Genomic DNA, 10093 nt, shown 5'->3' with positions numbered 1-10093 from the left:
CTGCAGGGAGGAAGATAAGGAGGTGGATGGGCAGCAAGTGGTGCCTCAAAGATCTAGCAGCAGATAAGCAGTGGATTAAAAAAGGCAAATGGCTGAAAAAGATGATGAGGAAAAACTGCTTTCTGAGCTGCCTGACAGCCTGTCCCTGGATGCCCTTGGTGCCACACTGATCTTCCCCCCTGTGCTTCGGTAGGAAAGCAGCAAGAGTGGTGGTACTGGGAAAGCCTTCCCTGCCTGCCTAGTGCCATGTCATAACCTCCTTTCCTGGGTTCCATGGTGAATGCTGCTGCTTCTGCTATGATCAAAACCAGACACGAAACCTTTTTGGCAACGAGTGTCTGCCAGGCAATGGATTCCCAATAAAACACAGTTCCTGAGCAGCTGGGGTGGCACTAAATCCAGAGGTCTGTTGGCTGAGTTGGAACAGGCAGCCAAGCTCTTGCCTGGGGCAAATCCCTCAGGGTCCTTCCCTTCACATGGTGTGGTCAATTTCCAACATAGCTTTACAACTTGCCTGACCTTGTGTACAGAGGTCAGAGCCCCCCAGATGTGTTAACATTTATGATAGGTAATAAATACGACGGAAAGATACTTGCAAATGTTTTATTGTGGCAAGTAGTATGCAGTGATATCTGCATAATTAAGCCATGTGGTAACTATCACTGTGAATGTCACTGCTACCTGTCTTCCAATATCACAGAATCAGAATGGTTTGGGTTGGAAGGGACATTAAAAGATGATCTAGTTCCACCCTTCCTGCCATGGGCAGGCACACCTCCTACCAGACCAGATTGCTCCAAATCCCATCCAACCTGGCCTTGAACAATTCCAGGGATGGGGTAGCCACAGCTTCCCTAAGCAACCTGTGCCAGTGTCTTGCCACCCTCACATTAAATTATTCCTTCCTAGTTTCCACCCAAAACTGCTCTCAGCTTGAAACCATTCCCCCCTCATCCTACCACCCCATGCCCTTGTAAAAATGTCCCTCCCGAGGTTTTCTCTAGCCCTTCCAGGTACTGGAAGGTGCTCTAAGGTCTTGCTGGAGCCTTCTCTTCTCTTGGAGGCTGAACATGCTGCAGAACCAGTTTCCTGATCAGACAACCAGAAGGTGAAGCCAGCCCAAGTGTACCATGAGTTAGAATCTCAGGTCCACTCAGGAAATTTTACTTGGAATATAAGATCCTGCAGCCTTCTGCCAGGTGCTGGGCCAGACATTGTTGGGAACCCAGCACCTTGTGCAAGAGCCCTCGTGCTCTTGCATTACACACGTTATCTCCCAGTATGGAAAGCATGGGTTTGCTTTCCATCTAGTGACTCAGCGAACCAACTTTGGCACAGAAAAGCCTTTGTGTACTGAATAACCCCTAGAGAACTCCATGTTTGGAAGAAAAAGAGGAAGGGTGTAAGGAGTAGCTAGGAGCAACCCTCTTGCCTCTGCCCCCTGCTCCCTACACAATTGATACCACAGGGACCACTGAGCTCCAAGTGTATGAATTCCTCCTGCTGTCACCTCCAGGCTTTGGAAAACCCATCCATCTGTGGTACCTCCACTCCTGAGGACTTGTTTGACCTCACCCATGGAGATATGGGCTGCAAAAATGTGTCCTGAGTTACCCACCCCATTCCCAGAATCTGAGGAGGAAAGTTGCCTCCCTTCCCTGCCTGTGCACACCCGTGTGCCCCATTGTGCCTGTGGTAACTTCTTGACTCATTCATTTCTGCAAAAGATATGGTGGGAACTCCCTCCCCTGGTGAGGCTGGTTATGCAGGGAATGGTGCTCTGGCTCCACTTCCACCTCTCACAGTTTTCTCTTTGATTTTATCATGCAGAAGGTTTCTGTTGTTGGGATGTACCAGAGAAGTGTAACACCCCTCCACCTGGTGCCATTAATTTCACCCACCACTCTGTTCCCCATATTGACCACTGGGGTTTCTGTGACTGAAGGAAAATGTTCCAGTGCACAAAATCCCTGATCCTCTTGGTTTCCCTTATGCCTCCCCTCCTGGGAAGAGCTATTAGAAACCACCTCCAAGGTTCAGAAATATCGTATGAGGACTTCTCTGTGCTGCCCTTGGCATTTCCTGCATTGCCACCTCTCTTTTCAGAATATCACCTTCTACTTAACACCCCAGCCCAACAGCAAAACCAAGCCCCAGAGAGGGCATTTCTCCTCTCATTTCACCTTTCAGTCTCTCCATTGGTACAATAAATTTCTCTGCAGGTCTGACACAATGGACCAAGCAGTTCCCAGCAGTTACTTTGCCTCTGGGCTTTTGCATGGTACTTCAAAGCACAGCTGAAACCTCACTGTTTATTTTCAGTGTATCTCCTCTATACATTTATTGCTTTTCCTCTGTAGTGTACACTATTAGCACTAAAAGAAGCAGCCCAACAAATTAATATCAGAGATCCCCAGTGATCCAGCCTGATTAGGCACAGTGGAAACTTTTGCAGATGTTCCTGCCCTGAAATTAGAAATTAGCCTGATTAGAGTAGGCAGCCTGGTAGTGATTGTGGGACTGTTTTCTGTGGGACACATAACCTTCCCTGAAATGTTGGTATCCTGCAGGTGGGCTTGCAGCCCAAAGATAGGGTTTGGCTGGGAGCTCCTCCTTGCAGGACATCTCAGGGATGGAGGTGTGGTTGGTGGGCATGTTGCCCACCTGGATGCCAGCATCCTCCTCTTTCCCTCCTCACTGCTCCTCAGATTAATTTTTATTGATGTGAGCGAGCTGAGTGCTGGCTGTGACCTGGGTTTTATATAAGGTGTTTTGCAACCCACTTTATGTAATCAGAGGTTTCTTGTGTAATTGAATCAGGCACCAGACCTGGCTCCTTTTGCATGGGAGAAGTCTGAGTGGAGGGGCCAGGTGGGTTTGCTCACAGCCTGGGAGGTGGTGGTGTTAGAGGCAGAGGAAAGCAAATCCATGTAGTGGTGAGTTTGATAGCTCTCAGTCCACGACCATCTTCAAAAAGGTCTCTCTGTCCTTCTTAAAAAGGAAAGAAAGCAGGGCTTGGTTTTGTCCTCCTGAAGGCCAGGTCTAAATGGGGTTCAGCTGCCCCCACTACCCACTGGATACCTTTGGTGTCTCAGTGGTGGGCTTGGAGTTAATCCCTCACCATTTCCCTCTTAAGGGGGCTGGGTTGTGCTCAAAGGTGGGTCAGGAATGCGAGGTGAGGATGTGATTCAGGCTGTGAGCTTAGGATATGACCCCTGCGGCATGAGATTAAAATTCTGTTCCTCCTGACAGCTGCAGCCTGAGTGCATAAATCTTGTCTGCTGTTCGTGCTGCCCACTGAGGTGGTTAATCAATCAATGGGGCTTCAAAATGTGCCCCGGGAGTGAAAGCATCCACACCCAGGCTGCGAGGGAACAGCTAATGGGCTGGAAATTGGTGATGCAGGTGCCAAATGGAAGAAAAATAACTATGGGGCCCTTCCTCAAAAGGGGCTCTGGCTTAGCAGCACTGCTAGGACCTTGCATGGCCAGCACATGAATTGTCCTGAGGGGTGGTCAAAGGGAGTCCTGCAGCGTCTCAGAGCCTCCCTGGTACTCTCATTAGTACTCTCCAGGGCTCCTCCCCTTCTATTAAAGGAGAAATTGTGTCCTTCTGGCTGAGGTTCCTAGGGATGTGCTGCAAGTCTGGCTGTGGCATAGCATGGCATGGCATGGCTTTCAGAGCTTGGTGAGGTGGGACTGCCCCATCCATTTCACTGAACACCAGGGCCCTTCCAATTCCCTTTCATGCTGCAGAAGCTGTGCATGTGGCATAACTCAGGATTTTGTATTCTTTTGTGTTCTTTTAAATTTGCAGTATTTCACAATGCAGGAGAACCTGACACCAGGCTTTGTGTGAGCAAAGAGGCTGATGGGATTTTTGGGTGTGTGAACAATGTCCTGTGTGGAAAACTACAGGAGAGAAAGCTGTAGGGCTTTGGGTGCTAAAGCACTTGCTCCTCCATCAGTTCAGGTCTAATTAGTCAGGAAGATTCTAGTGATTAGGAGATGCTGATACAAAGCAAAGAAGATACACAGAGTATTTGATGGACCTTTTTTTCTTCATTCATCTGTGACCTGAAATACCTGAGAAGCTTGAATCCAGTTAAAATATTCTTCAGCATGAGGAGAAAAAAAAGAGGGAAGTTTAACAAGATGAGCTTTAACAGATCTTTCATGGCTTGTTCTCACTACCTCTGCAGGAAGTGGACAGCCCTACTCTCACCAGTGAGACAGGTTACAGGTTACAGGACACCTTACATGAGACATCCCACACAATTCCTATGGTCCATAGGGCATTTCAGAGTAAAGGTGTTCAGTCAAAAGCCTCCAGACTTAATTCTCCTAATACAGATAGAAAATCTCCTGAGACTTCCCCTTTATCCATCCTCCTGTTGTTTTGCTGCTATTTTGCCAGAAGCTCAGCTTTTGCTGAAGCATGTATGAAAAGCCAGGGTGGCTCCTGGGTTTCCTGGTCACTGTTCTCAGGTAATGGCATCCTGTGATTTATCCACCTCACAAACCAAGCAGCCAAGGTATGGAGCCCCAGACAGATGTTGAGGCTGGGAGCTCTCAGGGTTGCAACGCTCCACAGGTGAAATGTTAAGTGAAAACAGGTGTTGCATCAAGATGAGATTTTTTTGCAGTGAAGCAGGTTGTGCTGCATGACAGCTCTGGCATTAGGAAAGACCCCTTTCTTCTTTTGCTTCTGGGAATCCTGGACTGAACTTCCTTGTTCCTTGGAGATAACCAGAGCTGTGTGGTGCCAGCACTGCCATCACATTCTTGTTTGCACAAGTTGTTATGAGACATGTACTGTTTGAGCAGGATCTTCCAGAATGCCAGCAAGTAACCAAGAGCTGTTGGGAGAATCTCCCACTCAGAAACAGAGATTTAATTATAAACAAATGATGAGACTCATTGCAGATGGAACAGAGACACATTGGAGAGATGGAACTGACAACACATTGTCAATATGTTCTCTACTGTGGTGGTCAGATGTCTCTGCGGAAAGGCTGAACTAAACAAAGTTTTAAATTATTTTATTTTATTTTATTTTCCCATGCAGTTGTCATTATAGAGTTCTACCTGCCAGCATTAGAGACCCCTGTAAGATCAGCATGCCCAGCCCTGTCAGCTCTTTGCTCACCATTTCTGTTAGCTCTGACTAGACAGAAAGTATGCAATTTGAGGAGGATGGCAGAGGTTTCGGTAAGGATGGAGGAATAATCCTTTGTACAAACAGGGGAGAGGCAGACAAAGAGTTGGGTAGACTGCAGCTGTATAGAAAAGGTTTTGCAGGTGGTTACGGTAATTGTCAGCTGACCATCAGTCAACAGTGTCATGGTATTGCAAAAAAGAAAGGAAAAGTTAAACATCCCTGGGATGTATAAACAGCAGCATTGTTTGCAGGACACGTGAAATAGCTCCAACCATCTGCTAGTGCAGAACATGCCCACTCAGGAGTAATGTGACCAGCTCTGGGCACTGCCCTTCAGGAAAGGTGCATACCTGTGGGACAGGGTCCAGAGGAATGCCGTAGATGTGTTTAGAGGAAACGTGACACATGGAGAAGGATTGATGAGGCTGAGCTTGTTTAGTCTAGAGCAGTGATCTTTCAAACCATGGTCTGTTGCCTGCTGGCCTATTTTTAAAGGGTTTGGAAGAGGTGAGAAAAGGAAGTCTCCATACGCTTTGGACCTGCGTACAGATATAATCTGTAAAGAGGTCTGCACTTGAAGGGGAACTTACATAGGGTCCAACACTGAAGTGAGAGACAGCAAGCAACTGCTGTTGCACAGAGAATACTGAAAGAAGTCCAGTGGCAATTTTAAAATGCATTTAAAAATACTGCTGAAGGATAAAGCCACTGGAGGAGCAGAAGGTTAGGGGAGTGCCTTGTAGCAGTGGTGATGGAGGGAGCAAAATCTTAAGGATGGCAGGATCACTAAGTGCCAAAATGTGTTGTCTGTGCACGCTGGAAAGTCCTGGCAGGGAATGTCAATGAACAGGATAGATATACATCTCTCTGTAATCACAAGAATAAGGCTGACCCCTTCTTGGTTCTCTCCAGATCACTTTGCATCCCAGTTCTCTATGATTGTGTAACTAAGCAGTACTAATTTATGGTCACTGTTATTTAATATACTCATAAACACAGTTGAGAAGGGAATGAGCAATGAACCAGTTGTCATCTAACTGCTCACTTCCTTTTCTGGATTAGTAAAAGTGTCTTAAGCAACACTAATCCACTAATCCAGCCCCAGGTATCGACGAATTGCTAGGGAGACCTCCCCAAGTCTGTTTTTCTATCATTATGCATCACAAAACTGGCATGTTTATTCTGGCTTCAGATGGTCTTTTTACAGCATCTGATTTGATTCTAACTTTTCACAGAGCTGACAAAAAAAAATTCTTCCTACATATCATCCACCTCTCCCCTAATTGGCACTGTCTTGAATTTTACCTGGTAGCAGCAAGACAAAAAAATAACCCCAGCATGGACAGGCAGAAACTTTGGCTGTGATGCTACAACAGTTGTTTGGCAAGTATATGGTTATTTTAAAAACACTTGCTGTGTCTTGAAGAAAGCAAAAGCTGCAATTATTTACTGTGATACCTCTATTTGCCAGTCAGGAGAGATGTCTGGAAGTCAAAGACTTGTTGGACAGGCAGGTTTTTTGGAAGCAGTGCTTCTTGTAGAGGCCCTCACGAAGAGGTGGAAGAAAGAGTAGAAGAGGTGATGGACTTGAAGGTGGTTTGAGGACAGGGTATTTAATGAGGATGAGCCAGGAGAGGTGCAACACTTGCACTCTTCATGGGCAGATTCATGACTTCTGTAGTGCAGAACAAAGGCAGGGGCTTTATTTTCATTTGCTACTTGCTTCTATTCCAGCTACATTCATGACAGTTCATTTGCAGTTTTAAAAGGTTCTGGACTCTCAAATCCTTGACTTATGTGTCTAAAAGAATTTGGTAAGTCAAGGAGCAGTTTGGAAGCAGAGCAGTCCCCATGTCTCTGGAATGTGATCTCTCATTGCCCCACATTAGCTGCACATCACAGATGAATGTGGACACCATGTGGAGCACATCCTGTGCTGCTTGACTTTACTTCACAGACTCTCTTTAAATCTTCTTTCATGAAGAGAGGGTTTCTACTCCAGAGGGCTTTCTGGATTTCTTTGCCCAGGACTCATGGGGCAACATAATCAAGGGCAAAGTTAGAGTGATTTATTGTTACAATAAGCAGAAAGCAAACAGTGCTTCATGCGAGCTGCAACCCCTTTGCAAAAGACCTTGCAGGGATTACAGACCTAAACGGGCTATCTTTTTGCCCAAATAAGCAGAAAAACTTCTGCAAGTATCATCAGTAGGTTAGGGGCCTCACTAGGCTGCAGTACCATTTCCTTGTTGGACGATCCTTACAGGCATGTCGAGAATAAACTCTTGGATTGAATGGACAAGTACAAGTGCTACAAATAAATCCTATGAAATCAAAGAAATCCTCTAAGCCTGTTATTCAGAAGTCATCTAAAGACTTGTCTTGAGATAGTAAATCTCAGTAACTAGTTAAAGCGCAATCAAATCCTACTGGTTTTCTTTCCCATTGAATTTTTGTTTGTGTTTCATCTCCATGAAAATATGTCCTAATCATGAGATTAACTGAATTAACCAGAATGTTTGAAAACCCCATTAACATCTATAAAAGCGACGGTCTGATCTGTGGGCAGTGTTTTAAATGCTTTGCCCCACCCAGAGCACAGAAGTCTCTGATATGTCATTTTGCTGAAATTTTGCTGAGCCTGACAATCGTGCTAACCTCTTTTATTTCTGTTGTTTCTCTTGCCAAGGTTGTTTGCAGAGAGGGTGTGATGAGTGCTAAGGGATAAGGATAGAGGACACATCTACATGTTCAGTTCAGAGATTTTTTTATTATCACTTCTTTGCAAAAACGCAAAGAAAAAAAAAAAACCCAAACAATTGCTTTTTATTTGCCTGGATTTGAAGCAAGCTGTTGTGCTGCTGTCATGTCCTTGCAATCAATCAGTGTCCTCCTGGTGTTGAAATTCTCACCAAATTGCTCTGGTTGACTTTTTCATTCTTACAGAAACCATTTTTGTATCTCTCATTTCATCAGCAAAAAAAATATATCTGAATGGGTTTCTATTTGGTGAGATGCGATTCTAGATTTTTTTTAGTCTTACAGGAGTGGGAGTCTTGCAGGTAGATTGGATAAACTTTAATATTTGTATAATAGTTCTCCTGCATGCAAGTTTTCAAACTACATTAATTCTTGAAGAAAGGCTTGGCCCTTAATTTCCTTTTAAAAAATCACACCATCTTTTCTTCCTAACACACTTCAGATCTTTCTGAATGATAAGGGGGATGCCTATGTGCTGCCAGACAAATAATTTCCAAATTCTTATAAACACTGCATTCTGGCGGTGCTAACATCAAGCTAGCAATTGCCTTCCTTAAGTAGTTTGCCATATGCAATGTAAATCTCCCAGATTTACATAAAAAAACAATGAAGGAGTAATTACATGAAGATTTGTATGCAGGGAAAAAAAATCCACACTAAACTTCTTCGAAGAGTTTTGTCATCACAGTCAGTTAACGAATAACCAAAGCTAGTTAGTGTTGAATCAGAAAGATGGCTAAAGCCTGGAGAAACTTTTCCATCTGAGATATTTAGGGGATGAAAAGTGACTCTGGAAGAATATACTTTTTGTATAAAATCTGCAGTGCCTTTTGCTCATACTTAAACAAGTGCCTTTCTCAAAGCAAGTCACGTCTTTCTCAAGCAGAACGTGGGCTTGTGTTTTCCTGAGAGAGCTAATGGCTCTTATTGCTCTAATAACACCCTCCTACATCTTTGCTTCCAGCCATCAAGCCATATAATAGTTCTTGCACAATAATAGCTCATTGAAAAACATAAATATCTTACAAAGCTTGCTTTCCTCCTGTAGATGTTGTGTCTATGCTAAATCCAATGTCTCGTGTCTATAGGACTTACCTTCCTATCAGAAGACATAAATTGTTCCATTGCCTTTTGGACCCCAAAGTCCCTGGTTTTATAACCTGCTGTGTAGAGCAGGTTTATGACTTGCATGTAAAGGTTATTTTCTGGCTTATGATTGACTTCAGGTGAATGTCTTGATGTGCTCCTTTGCATCTAAATTGCTACACACAGCACCACGTCTCAGATGGGATGGGGCAATTAACAGAGCTTCCCAAAGCACATCTTAAGGCACCTATATGGTTGTCTGGGTTCCTTGTCCAAACTAGTAAAAAGCATTCCTCATGGTTTCCTATATACCCCACCACTATGAAAGAACTGTCTTGTGGTTTTTTCCATCTCCCAGCAGTGACTCAGTTTGCACACACCTCTAAGCTGGGGCAAAGACAGTTCTCAAAAGATTCTGCAAAGGCAGATTTTAGCAGTGGAGACCCAGGGAGAGCTGGGTCCTGGTGGATGCAGTTCTGCAGAGGTAGGAGGTCTTGAGGAACCTCACTGATCTACACATGGTCAGATGGAGCTGGAGATGAAGGCCTGGGAAGCACAAGCAGTAGAGAACTGTCCCCCTCTGAGCTGGGAGAGATTTTCATTAAGCAGCCTGATGGGGACATTTGTGTGTGTACTAAGTCCTGCCCCTGCATGGAGTGGGGAGATGTATATTGGACTGAGGATGGAGAACAGGAAAAATTTTGAAGGTGGGCCTCTGTAGCTTGAGAAATTGAGAGAAATTCCAGCAGCCATGCTAGCTGGGTGAGTAGGGATGATTTTTATCTTCTAGGTTAATCAAAACCATCTACTTTCAGGTAACCTGAGGAAGAAAGGTCTAAACTCAGGAGCAGGGATCTGTGGAGCTGATGGTGATGGATTTTTCACCTGCTCTGCAAACTGTGCAGTAGCTGGGAATAGGTGGTAGCTGCTTTTATCTCATAAGCAGGGGTACAGCAAACCATGTAGCTTTGTGCTGAGTGACCTGTTGTGGCTGAGGGGGATTTTCTGAAAGGTGGACCCATCCCAAAGGACTCTGCTCCAGCAATAAAGGGGCATGGAGGAGCAGCCTGAGTGAAGGCTGTGTAAA

Source organism: Heliangelus exortis, chromosome Z (assembly GCF_036169615.1).
Source record: "Heliangelus exortis chromosome Z, bHelExo1.hap1, whole genome shotgun sequence".
NCBI classification, from domain to species: domain Eukaryota; kingdom Metazoa; phylum Chordata; class Aves; order Apodiformes; family Trochilidae; genus Heliangelus; species Heliangelus exortis.
This window is presented reverse-complemented; position numbering follows the sequence as displayed.